The sequence below is a fragment of the Anneissia japonica genome, unplaced genomic scaffold (assembly GCF_011630105.1).
Source record: "Anneissia japonica isolate Jap-2015-1 unplaced genomic scaffold, ASM1163010v1 scaffold288127_len108809_cov212, whole genome shotgun sequence".
Lineage (NCBI taxonomy): Eukaryota > Metazoa > Echinodermata > Crinoidea > Comatulida > Comatulidae > Anneissia > Anneissia japonica.
In genome coordinates, this window is record NW_022687216.1 from 81556 (window position 1) to 94583 (window position 13028).

The 13028-nt window shown below is 33.2% G+C and overlaps 1 long non-coding RNA gene across 1 annotated transcript; it reads left to right on the forward strand.

The window, feature by feature from the left end:
* The first annotated feature begins 1144 nt into the window (after positions 1-1144).
* Positions 1145-12750, forward strand: LOC117118440. Its single transcript, XR_004447038.1, has 3 exons — positions 1145-1487; positions 10703-10802; positions 11072-12750. It is a non-coding gene; the product is annotated as an uncharacterized LOC117118440 (long non-coding RNA).
* The last annotated feature ends 278 nt before the right edge of the window (positions 12751-13028 follow it).

A 13028-nucleotide genomic window follows, 5' to 3' on the forward strand; every position in this document is an offset into this window, starting at 1 on the left:
CCACAAAACTTGTGCCTGCCAAGATACACAAGTAATACACAATAAGCAAAAAGCCAAATCTTTTGTGAACTAATCGCTAACGCATCTGCATGGATCAGACTAAGTCTTTATGATACTACTGTAAACAAGGTGTTATGAATGAGCTTTAATAAAATCAAGCCCCTTGAAATGGAATCAAATGATAGCATTGTCTGCTTTCACAAAAAACGACAACCACAACAATACTTACACTATCTATTGTTTATCTGAGAAATATCAACAGTTTTGAGGTTTATTTGGCACTGCTCCAAGCCAATGTTTCCTGGTGTTAAAATTTCAGTTAAATTTTTATGATGTGGAATGAATACAGTTGAGAGGTTAACATTATAGACCAATAGTAGAGTTTATTTTTCCCATTTATTTTTGACTTGTGCTACCCATCCTTCTAGTGATGGACTCCCATTAACACTACTTGCTACAGTACATATGGAAATAAACAAAACTAATAATTATAGAACTATATATTTTAAATAATTGGCAAGTTATAAAAATAGTAGCAGCAAAATTGATATTAAATTTGTAAAGTATTATATAACACAATATTTAGTATCGTAAACAAGATTGCAAGATGAAGTTCTAGTACAACTAAATTTGCCTAGTACAACAATTCTTTGAAACTTCATGTAACCCATCTTAATAAAGCGATCTTAAAAAAAAAACTCACATAAGATATTTAATGGTTATAGGTTCTTCAAGTCTGATAAATAATCTGAACTTGAATATTCAATTAAATTTTACCATCTTAATACAAATTTAACTCTTCCAAGTAAGCATTCTCCAGTCTAATCAATAATCACTTATATAACTCAGAGGCACAGAAAGTAAAATAGAAAGTAAATAAATAAAACTTTTTTTTTGCAACATTAAATTAAGAAATGAAAAACATACTTTGTAATAACATAGCATAATAATAAAATATACAGCCTTGGAAAATGCATTCTTATTTCCAAGAATCCCTGGCAGTGATCATCATTGGTTAAAGTAGATACAGCACCCACGTAGGATATTGAAGGTATTAGGTTGAAGTCTGAATGTCATTCCTTTGAGATAATTTGCAAACTTTGTTCATTAATAAATTTATTAATTAAAATATTATGGTTTGCTTTTAGATTCTTTAAAGGAAGATGAGATAATGTAGAAAATCATCACTTGCCCTGTTTAATATGGTCACGAGGGAGTGATCATCTGTAGGCCTACACATAAACCTGAGATGGCTAATTCTGTTGGTATTGAAGTTCTGCTCTGTGCAACATCATTTGCCCGATTATGTTTTTCATGTTGGTTCGCAGAATATCATCGCTTAAATCATCTCTGGATATCATTACTCATTACTCGCTCCACTCTACACAAGTTGCCTTGAAATAGCTGAAGATATTAATGTATGATATAACATGCATGATAATCCTTGTGAGCCTCTTCTACAAGACAGACCTAATAGTGGTTTGCAGGTAAGCTTATATTAAAGCTTATGCTTACTTTTTGACAGTGATTATTGGCCAAAGCTGATGTCTTACCTCTGTTATGGAATCAGCCTCCATCCATCACTTGTAGGAATAACTTATCAAGGCATTTAAAAAGCATGTGAAAAGTTGCACACAGTATATTTTCCCATCAAAATGTTTGATATAAAATGTAATATATATAAATTATATTTGTGAGAATGAAATCTGTAAACACGAAGCATAATACAATGTGCTTTCAAATATCAAGAAGAAAAATAACATAATAAATGTAATAACACATACTAAACTACAAAAAATTAGTTAAAATTGGTATAGTCATAGTTTTGTATTTAGGGGTGATTTTTTTTTCACTTTTCACTTTTTTCATGAATGCATTGTATGTGACTAAACTATTTACTTATTATTAATAAAATACTGTAATAAACAATTAGAATAGTCCTTAAACACTAGGTGATTATTATTGCATTTTATTGATTGTTGTTTGTCAGTTTTCTTTCCCTATAAAACACAGTGGCACCATCTTTCAGAAGACATCAATTGTCCAAGCTACAACATGGCCCCTTGCATATGTCTCCATCAACCCAGGTTTTTTTCTGTATAGTAATAGATGCAATTATATTACTTTTTAAAAAGTATAGTATGTGCAGGTACATTAAACTGCTATATAAATATGCGATTATTTTCATACAAAGCAGAAACGTGTTATCATAAAATGCATTGAAAGGCATGTGCAAATCATTTTTAAGTACAGTACACATTATCACAGTATGCACTGACAAAGTGCTAGTATGAAAAAACAAGAGATCACAAGTATTTTTCAGTACTTTGTATGTGGATGTAAGGCGAGACTTGCTTTGTGAACCTACATTTTTTATTAAGTTCGTCAAAGCAGGGTGGAAAAATAAAAAATTCTGTTATTTGATTTTGCTAAAAACTTTCAGATGGAGGAGAAAATAAAAATAAAATTGTATTGGTGAATGTAAACAGTGTAGTAATGGGATGGTTAAATGGTTTAGATTTATATAATTAGGAAGAAATATACATACTATATAAGGCAGTGCGGACGTAATAAAAATGAATAAAAACATTTTTTCTGAAATTTTCCAATTTTTTCATGGTGGCGGATGTGCTAATTGGCCAAATATAAAATTTTATTTTTATTCAAAATCCTCATTATTTAAAACAAGGTATAAAAAAAGTCTTGCCTAATGTAGAAATACAATCAATCATAGAGCTGTTTATGTGAGGGATATAGCACATGCCAGCGCATGTGATCATAGGCACGTAAAGTGACACATTGTAATAACTTCATAGCAAACCCTATGTAGTAGTTCAAGTTCAATTTCTGTTTGTTGCCATAATCTTATGTAACATTGGAATTTTTATGTGGTGCTCACTTAAGTTACAAAATTGCAATTACAAAATTATAAATTAAATTACAACAGGAAGAAAAGAAAAAAACACATCATCCAGGAAAATTAGAGTAACTCATTTAGCAGCCTGATAGCCGATAGTAATTATGTATATGGTGGATTCAAGGGGGTAGGGTCAAATCGGCCTGGGCCCCCTTAAATTTAAAACAAATGGGGAAAAATGTGAAATCATATTAAAGTGAAGTCTGAGAATGCCATTTCTGGCCATCTACAGGTGCCATAATCATAAACTTTCTTATCTCAGCCCAAACCATGATGGGGCTGAAGTTAGGCGGACCCTCTATCTGTGAAATGCCTTCCTGGGCCCCATATAATTCAAATTCCTAGATCCACCACTGATACTGTTGTTCTAATTTATTTAGAGTTGAAATTAAACATATACAAAATGTAGTTCCACATTCACAGTTATGTAGACATCTGTGATGTGGGATTATACAGTATATTATGACTCTCCATAATTAATAATAATCAATTCAATAATGACTAATAAATGTATGTCCAAGCTTACTGATGAAGCCCCTAATACAGAAGATGATAGTCCAAGGCTTTTAGTTGAGGAGATGATTTTGATTTCGTTTTTTGTGTGCTGGATATTTCTACCACCTTATTTCAGCACCATTCATATACATCTCTCCAATTTAGGCCATTCAGCGCTGCTGTTTCCCAGGTGTCCGGTGGAGAATTTGTCAAAGTTTCTGTAAATGTCGCTTTAGCACATCCTTGAGTCTTTGGGCCCCGATTCTCCAATGTCCTTCCGATAATTCCCCATAGAAAATAGCGATCTCAGCAATCTGGATTTATCCATTCGTACAACATGTTCAGCCACCGGAATTGGGCAGTGACGAGCATGGTCTCCACACTCAGCATTTCGGCATGTTTATGGAATTCAGTAATAATATATTTATTTGCTCAAATACAGGAGGGCAAAGTCAGGTTCCTATACAAAATGTGGCAAACCCTAAACATCAAACATGAAAAAAATGCAAAGATACAAAACACCTAGCAATTGTAACAATTTTTGTACATGGGTTGCTTTAACAATGTAAATTTTTAAATTATCTATTCAATGTTGGACACTCGGTTCAACCATCTTGGACATTTGGTCCTTCCAAGTTATTCCATAGGTGTTGTAGCTGTATACTTTATTTATGTGTTTATATGTGTCTTCAATAGGGGGAGGTGTGGGTTTCAGTTGAATACAGCAGGAGTGAGATTATTATGATCGTAAGAAATACTCAGATGTAAGGATGCACACTATGCTAACACATTGACTATAAATGCATGTGTAGTATAGGCTCTTTATCATGTTGTAAGAAAATGTATGCATCACATACTAATGCTATGTATGCTATTTTTATCTAAACAAAAGGAAATTTTTTTTGAATAGAATAAAAAGGATATTTTTTTTTTGTGATTGTGTACATGGGTTTGTTCAGCTGTATTGTGTTGTATTCCAAAAATAAAAGTTTTTTTTACAATAGTGTAAAAACATGTGATTATGTTATCATATATGTTGATTTATACATGATCATATAAATTATACATCATTTACAAGCTTATCACATGTAACAAATGCAATCACATTAAGTATGAGTTATAGTTTATGATATTTCCTCAACTTTTTCTAAGTACCGCTTGTTATCATTCGTGCTGTAATGTATGTTTTATGAGAGGCAATCAAAAGCACAAACTGTATATTTTGCTTCCTTCAATCCTTCATGCAATCAAAAAAGATAGTAACCGCTAAAATAAAACCTTCAAGGAATTATAAAAAAAAAAGATCGTGTTGGCTGTAACACGATACTTAACTTCCTCCTCGCATTAAAGTCAGACTCCGGAGGAAAACATTTTTTTTTTTCCCTCCGGAGCCTGACTTTAAACTACAAGGAAGAAAAATTTACTTTCTATTGTATGTACCAGAAAAACTGTTTGAGTAGTTTATATAAATAGTTGATGTTAATGGTTTGTGGACGATATGAGTGAGAGGAGTGAGACCATTGGTTCGGAAGTTACCGGCAACTCTTAACTTTAAGATTAGGGATTCAAAATCATCACTTATTAAAATTTTACGTAAGTCCTTACACTACGAGTAAAGTGGGTAACTCACCCATACAGCTGGTAGACTATCGTACTAGTGTGATGCACTACATACACGTAGAATTATAACAATTATGATTTTTTGCACAAATATTTTTAAAACAGTATATCATTTTGTTACCATTATTGAATTTGTGATTACAGAACCTTAAGCATACTAGAGAAAATTTTTGCACTTAAAATGGGGAAATTATTTTTGTGTAAAGATTTTTACATGTAGAGGATCAGTGTATTGAGAACATTAATTTAAGTTCTTTTAATAGAAAATCTATAACTAACAGGATAATATCTGGGTTGACATTTAATTATGAATGTATTATGTAGAATAATGGTTAATTTGAAATGAAAGCAGAGGTGAGGTGAATTAAAATAATATAGACTGAGGCTTTATAAAGGTTGGAAAAATTTCAAGTACAAGTAGGTACAAATCAGCGACATGTAATAGTGGGTCATAGCTCAAACCCAGGCTTGTTCACACTCTATAACATCACTGGGTCTTTAGAAAATTGTCCACAAGCCTTGCTCCTTGGTCATCTTTCAAAACCGTTTCTTTGGCAGGCCCCCTCGGTTGGATAGGAAATCAAAAAAATCATTACAAAAAATAATACATAATACATTCTATGACTTGCGGTCCAGAATTGCAGTTTTTCGAGGTAGCAGGAGCCATGTCAGCCTTGACACCCATCAGTGCCCTATCCCCTGGGTTTTGCCTGTATTGTCAGCTCCCCTATCAGAGCTGAGCTTCACGCCCCCAAATTTAATAAACTGGAGCTGCCACTGCTTACTCGATCTCATTACGACCATAATGGATATCATTGTTGTTCCTAAAGTATACTCTGGCTTACCAGATGTTTTCTATACACATAGCTTTCCGTTTAGAACTCTTTACTCACCTTATACTTCCCTACCATCTGTAACTTTACACAGTTAACAAAACAAATTTTTTTGAAGGCCTAACTTTAGAGTGGTACCTCATGGAAGTTGTCATACGTGAATATGTTTTTTTTAAGTACAATTGTCTCATCGATGGTACACTAAGCGCAATTGGTGTAAACTTAATCCAAACTTTCGTCGATGTTATCAACTTGACTTTATCAAACTATGTGAGTTAGCATCTGTTCTACAGTTGTAATCAAACCAGATAAAACTATTCAAATATGTATTTTGTTTTTGTTTGAGCACGCAAGTCATAGCATGTTGATGTATTTGTTACCTTTATAGGCAAAATCCAGTATAATTTAAGATATTTGCTGTTATACTCTCTTTAGGAATGCAAAAAGTGTCATCAACAGAATTATCTTCCAATGAGAGTTTCGGAAAGGAATAATTTAAACGCTAACACATGTATTCCCAGAAGGCAGGATCCTCATTTTAGCATAGGCATTAAAGTTATATTGCTATCGCTGTGTTTCGGCATCATGTTCATGTTTGCATGAAAAACTAGTGGCGATAATCTACAGAGATTACATTGCTCGTATACAAAGTTGTGGTATGTTCACTAAATCTTATGAGTTAATGTTTGCGAGAGTCCATGGTATCACTCGTTAAACAGTAAAAGAAGAACATCTGTGCAAAGATGGGTACAGTATAAATAATTTACTATCTTCATGGAGCTCATAAAAAAAAGAAAAGCTAGCAGCTAAAACTTAAATTACATTCTTCTGTTTCATGATGTCTCATTCTCTATATCTTATATTTCAACTTCCTATAATCACCCTCTAATATTACTAATGTTTTGTAGGACTTAAACATGAAGCTTTTCATACAGTAGTTGCGCAATTTCCTTAGAAAGTTGTTGTATACTTCTTCTTTCTTCTTCTGGTACAGATCATCTGTCAGTGTATTTTCGTACTGGATGAGGGCAGGGCTGTGAGATGGACCAGTGCACTGAGGTAAAACCTCCGACTGTTCTCGAAAGATGTACTGGGTTCTTTATAGTGCACATGAGCCAATTGTGTACACTGGGCCTACAGTTTATACAGTAGTCTTTATCTGAGAAAATTTGCTTCACCTAGAGCCATAGATGTTCGTGCTGTTCGAACGTTCTGTTATCGCTGTATAGGTTGCAGGCCCCTGCCTTAACCGCTCGGCCATTCGACCTGCCTCGAATGAGCAATGTGAATGAGTGTTTGCAAGCTCAGTGGTGTAGTGGTTTCACACCACTGATCTCTACTACAATAGCTGGATTGCTCATTGGCTGGTTCTAGTGAAGCCACCGGTGCTATTAGCAAATACCAAAGTGACGTACCAATCCAGTCAAAGTATTTGGTGACATTTGTTTAAATTAGCGTTAAAAATAGCATACTGTATTAATAAAAAGTTTCTGACATTTTTTTTCCACATCCGCTCCAACCCACAGGTGGGCAAAGTACGGCCCTCGGCCCGTATGTGAAATAAAAACCCTTTGTGTCCGGCCCACCAACACTTTGTTTTTGAAGTGGATAATGTAAAAAGTAACATTAAAACTAAGAATAAAGTGGTGTAAAAGCAGTGCTTGGGGGTTTTTGGAAGGTCACTGGAAACCTCAAAGTTTGGGTGCAGCCCTCAGTGTTAAATAAAAAATTCACTTCGTCCCTCCAACCGCTTTTTATGCCCACCACTGAACCAATCAATATGCCTGTTTGCGCAGTTTAAATAGTGCAAGTTTTGTTAGTAGTCGATGTCATTATTAACTGTATGTGCTCAAAGGTGGCGGAACGTTTTTGAAAGTGGGGGGGGGGCCATTCCATAAGGTCCAATATGCGAGCGAACCGAGCATCTAGGCTGTGGGCCAGGGGGCCGCCAAGAGCTCCAAGGGGGGGGGAATCCCCTGGAAGGTACTGACATTTTACGAAGTTTGGTGAATTTTATAAGTTATTTTATAGCCATCAAGCTACTGTAATATGACTTTATATTTGTTGTAATTTCCAGTGGCAGATCCAGGAATTCGAAATAAAAGGGCCCAGGGAGGGTACTTTCATAGATAAAAGATCTATACTACCTCAGCCCCACCATAGTTGGAGCTGAAAATTTATTGTTGAGATAAAAATTTGTGGTTATGGCACCTCTAGATGGCCGGAAATTGCACTTCCAGACCTAATTGAATATAATTATCTTTATATCTCCTTTTTTTTTTTTTTTTTTGAATAATTTAGGGGCGGAGGTGGGCCGGCTGGGTCCCCTTGAATTCGCCACTGGGTACTTTAGCAGATGGAGAATATTATATTGAGGATTATACCACCTCAGCCCCACCATGGTTGGAGCTGAGGTAAGAAAATTTGTGATTATGGCACCTCTAGATGGCGGGAAATTACACTTTATAATTTTGCTTATATCTCCATTTAAAAAAAAAATTGAACAATCAATAAAATTACTGTAATTATGTTACTACATTTCTGTATTAATTAATGACTACTATACCTTTCAATATATCACTATTGCTAATTATCTATATAACCTACAATAATATAGTTAAATATTCCTTTAGAAAAGTCATAGATTGAACTACAAATTTGTTGTGTTTAGAAAAAAACGATTCTAAACATTGAGCCTGAATTTCATAAGCTGAGTGCACTGACAGAATCCACATGTTTATGTTGAAGGCCAGTGTGTTATACAGGGTGTGTAAACAGTTAGGCCGCCTGGAAATGGATAATCAATAGCCTCCGTGTATGCGAATACTCTAGATGCCTTGGAATATAAATGAGCTTACTTATTATTATTATTCAGGTACACAAGATGGATTTTAGCTTGGTTGTAGTTTGAATTTTGAGCTTATTTTGAAATGGAAAATGAAATCTTAGGCTAAGATTGTATATCAGATTAATATTTACAATTGGCCTGGTTTTGATTTTAAATTAAAGAGAAAAATATTATCAACTTCGCTAGATGCATCATCCTTATTAAATATGGGGTTTTAAAATAATTTTAGAAAATTTGATAATAATATTAAAAATGCTAATATGAATCTCCTTGAATGCTGAATGTCATAATATCTAATACAGTACCTACTCTATGCTGGCATGGTATCCATCATATTTAACTATACTATATTGGTAATGATGTTAGTAATTTATATGAGATTCCAGAGTGGTGATTGGTGATGGTGGTAGTGATTGGTTATGGTGGTGGTGGACAATCAAAGAATGCCGTTGATGAGTAATGATGGTTTATGGGGATAGAGTGATGGTGGTGGTTGATGAGGTTGGGTGATGGTGCTGATTTATGGTAATAGTGATGGGTGTTGTTCGATGGTGCTGATTTATAGTGATGAGTGATGGTTCTAGTTGATTATGATCAATGCTGGTAATGGTATTGGCTGATAGTAATGGTGATGGTTGATGGATAATTGAAGATGATGAATGCTGGTGATGGTGCTGGTGGATGGTGATGAATACTGGTAATGGTGTTGGTTGATAGTACAGTAATTGTGATAGTTGGAAATATGATTGGAAGTGATGAATTCTGGTTGTGTTGATAAATGATGGTTAATTTCATTGCATGATGAGATGTAGGATTGTGATGTGTTACAGTGATGGATGATGGTGATAAATGCTGGTGATGGTTGAAGTAGATGATTGATAAGTAGATGGTTGATGAGTATATAAGCAATGTTAGTATAATTTATTGTTGAGATAAAGTACTTAACTTAATTTTATTTTATTAGGTTAAGCAAATTGAAAATAATAAATTGGAAAAAAAATTTATGAATGTGTAAATTCGTTTTTTTTTTGTTTTTTTGTTATTATTATTTGGGATCCATCTCTAGTAAAACCAGCTGTTTATCTGAAAAATTCACAATTGAGTTTTTGGTAGTTTAGATTGTGCATGGATTTTTCCTTAATACTGTACAATGTTTATTTGATGGAAATTGGTTGAGTATAGTGAAGTTATGAATATTTCCAGAGATTCCAAAATAATAGTTTAGTATTAAGATTTGTATTTTAAAAATAAAATTTTAATGTACTTTCAGTTAGATTTAGTATTAATATTTTTGCAGAAATGTTTTACAGTATATCATCTTTTATAATATGCAAAAACCTGAAAATGTTTAAAACATCTTTGGTGCTTGTGCGAAATTAGAAATTGCGACAAACGGCAGGTATTTCTCGAGCTAGTCACATTTTTCCTTTACCCCAAAATTGGCTCTATAAGTTTTGTAGTAGAAAGTCTGTACAGTAAATTTTTTTTTTTACCTGCATCTTGCAAAGTAATGACTTACTTGATCCGTTTCTAAGAACATTTTCCAAGTAGCATCTCAATAACTTCACTGGTCTATTAGTCTTATTAGATAGTTTGGTTCGGTTTCTATTTTTCAATCAATAACTTATCGAGGGTAGTCTATCCAGGGATGCTCACTATTATCAGCTGTCTCAATTATCACAGACCTGTATAAAATCTATTTTTCTTTTCTTTTTTTTTTGTTTTAACATCATCGACGTTATTATGTAGATTTCATTATTATTCACTTGATCTATAGAACTATGAACCTCATATTTTTTGTCATTAAATTTTGTATTATATTTTTACTTCTATTATTTTTATTTTAGAAAGTACCTAATTTTATAGTGGTTTGGCACAGTAATATCGGTTTAGCTTGCAACCATGAGGTCAGGGTTTCAGTCACTCGCTGTGCATTTTGTTTGTGTCCTTGAGCCAGGCACTTTATCTGTTTTGCTTCTCTCCATCTAGGATAAGTGGGTACCTGAGGAAGTTCGAATGTAAAATGTGCTGATATATTTCCTGCAGCAAACTATGGAATTTCCCCCATAGGCATCGTTCCAATGACTGGGTAATAATGTTGAAAAGCACTCTGATACTATGTTGTGTAGAGCACTATGTAAAACCTACATATTATTATTATTTTTATTATTATATATGATAATATACTTTGAAAAACATGTAAGCCTGTTTCATACCTCCATGATTTTATAAAATATTAGTTTTTCATATAATATATTAAATATATCCTGATATAATAATATAATGTTGTTATTAGTTTATCCATTTTAGATGTAACAACGGTACTTCGCTTAACATTTTGGTAATCTCATTTTTCAGAATGGTTTCATCTCGCATCTTTCTCAATTTGTTTCTCATAAATTTCTTAATCTGGATAGTCTTCATGTATGTAGAAGCTGCTAGTGACCTTAATTATGAGATTCTGCATTTCCGCAACAAAGTGTTGAGAACACGGAAGAAAGTTGATGATAAGCCAGAATTCAGTGGTAATGAATCTGGAAAGACGGATTTTCCAAGATAGCTTAAATGGAAAAGACGGAATTCCAAGATAATGTATCTCGGAAAGACTCCTTTCCAAGATATCTTAACTATCTCAGAAATACGTAGGTGGAATTGCAAGATAGTTATTCTTAGAAATGAAAAATTCCAAGGAAACTCTTCTCAGAAAACTAATTTCCAACATAGCTAATTCCTGAAAAATGGGAATGTAAGATGATCTCGGATTGTTTGATTTGAATTTAATTTTTTCCTTTTATACAATTTATATTTATTTATTTTTTGTGTATGTAAATGGTTGGTAGACACTGTTAAGTAGATATTAATATTATTATATTATTTTTATTATTGATTCATGTTTTTATTGATTATTATTTTTCTATTATAATTATAGCTATTATTACAATAATGATTATAATTTTATTATTTATCAATTTTCATCGCTTTTCTTATCATGTGTTATGAATAATAAAATCACAAGCTACATTTCATTACTTTTATTTTAATATTGTTGAATTCTTGGATGTGTACTGACAAGAAAATGATTAGAAAATAACTCAGTATTAAATGGTCAGTATCAAAATAAGATCAAAATAAGAGCCTTATTCAGACTATCAAAACATGGGGTAAGCCTAATAAATATGGTCATGATGGCATCACACCATGACCATATATAGGCACATATGTAGGAGCGTGTGCCACAGCGTGTGGGGTGTTGGACTTCTGATTGTGAGATCAGAAGTTCAAATGAAAACGCACTATATAAATTCCGATTCTGAAAAAAAAAAATCATTACTATAATATAGTATATTATATGTTATATGGGCATGCAACGGCTTTTTTTTTGTCAAATAAAATTTAATATTCTGGAATATTCATATTAATTCGTATGATTTAATGTAATAAAATAGATGGACCATCATATATATAAAGAATATTAAAATATTATGGAGATTTAATGCGGTTACAAGAAAGCTCATCTGTTAAACTTCCTTTAACTAGGAAGTACGAGAGAAAAGTGAAGAGACCCGTAGGAAGGCCTGAAGACACATTGCTAAACTCAACAGATTGAAAATTCCTCCAATAGGAAAAAAATGGCCTAATATGGAGGAAAGTGTGATCTCTAAAGCTTTCAACACAGTTCTGCTTCAGTACAACAAATTTTTCTCTGCTCTATGTGAGCGTTTAGAGACACAGATTTAAAACAATTCCATCGGACAAACTTCTTCACGTTGTAGACTTCATAAAATTGCATTAGCCAACGTTAAGCCAATATGGCAATGATGATGTATATCCTTATTGTATTTTTTACTCTGCACTCTATTAAAGTATAAAGTATAATCTTATGTTCAGATGAAAATGAGATTGTTTATTAATGAGTTTCTGGTTAAATGATTTGATAATAATATGATTACTGTAAACAAAATGTCAACCATGACATCAATAATATACATTCAAAATAATTTTCTCTTCCCTTGCTTTTTGTTACTGCCCATGTAATGACAATGGCCATGTACTTGTAAATCGCATATTACGGACACAAAGCCTTGAAAGAAGAAAATGTAAAAAGAAACCAAGTGACAAAGAGAAGACAGCAGAAGGAACCAGTGCCACTGCTCTGTTCTCCAGCACATTGAGGTCCTGAGCTCGCTGGAACATGATTCATAAGAACTCTAGTGACATTGGCAAAGAAAGAAAACAGATTAAAAAGAGCAAAACAGGTGAGACTAAGCCTCGTATATGCTGCATTATTTATCCTTTCATTGTGATTGACTGTGAG